This window comes from Plasmodium fragile (assembly GCF_000956335.1).
Source record: "Plasmodium fragile strain nilgiri unplaced genomic scaffold supercont1.32, whole genome shotgun sequence".
Taxonomy (NCBI): Eukaryota; Apicomplexa; class Aconoidasida; order Haemosporida; family Plasmodiidae; genus Plasmodium; species Plasmodium fragile.
The window spans coordinates 264,821-266,032 of NW_012192612.1; positions in this window are offsets into that span (position 1 = coordinate 264,821).

Here is a 1,212-nt window from a genome sequence, read left to right on the forward strand (position 1 = left end):
AGGCGTGGGATGCATGCGCAGCTTTTCAGTGCACCCTTCTCTCAACAGGCCCTTATTTTTAGTCAGAACAGAACAAAGGAGCGGGCTCGCCAACCCGTGCAGCCAACCAGCCCCCGACGAGTTGCCACCACCACATGCACATGCTCATGTTTTAACTGTCCGCGTTAAAACTGCCCTTGCGAACTGCCCCATATAACAATAGCATTTGTGTTTGTGGCGCCGCTTAAATGGTGCGCCGAAAAAAGAGGACTGAAAAAAAACGAGCCAAACATGTGCCCCGGGAGAGCTGAAATCCTCAAGAATAATGCTAAACGGATGCCAACCAAATCAGTGAAAAAAAAAAAAAAAAAAAAAAAAAAAAAAATCGAATTTGAGAGAAAAAAAAAATCTACATGGTTGCACAGCGAAATAATATATCTGATGTGGTCAAGCCAACAACCCCTTCTTCCCCTTTGCCACTCGCGCGGGTGATCACAAAAAGTATGCGCGACCCTCTGATGGGCGACAACCAAAGGGGAGTAAAAAGCTGTGTACAGTGCAACAACACCATTGAAAATGCCTCCGCAAAGGAGAACTAACAGAAAAAAAAAAAAAAATTAAAATAAAATAAAGCAGAATAAAATAAAGTAAAATATTAAGTGTAACATTCGTATAAGATGCGCAAAAGCAAAAACACATGCGAACAAAAAGTATATATATATATATATATATTTATTTATTTTATTTTTTTTGAAGCCGCTGATTTTGATCTACGCGGTTGCGCCCACAAACAAAGGCACTCATGCACCGGATGGTATGCGCTGAGGCCCATAGGATTTTTCTGCAGAAGTTGTTAATTAGGCGTGGGATGCATGCGCAGCTTTTCAGTGCACCCTTCTCTCAACAGGCCCTTATTTTTAGTCAGAACAGAACAAAGGAGCGGGCTCGCCAACCCGTGCAGCCAACCAGCCCCCGACGAGTTGCCACCACCACATGCACATGCTCATGTTTTAACTGTCCGCGTTAAAACTGCCCTTGCGAACTGCCCCATATAACAATAGCATTTGTGTTTGTGGCGCCGCTTAAATGGTGCGCCGAAAAAAGAGGACTGAAAAAAAACGAGCCAAACATGTGCCCCGGGAGAGCTGAAATCCTCAAGAATAATGCTAAACGGATGCCAACCAAATCAGTGAACAAAAAAAAAAAAAAAAAAAAAAAAAAAAAAAAAAAAAC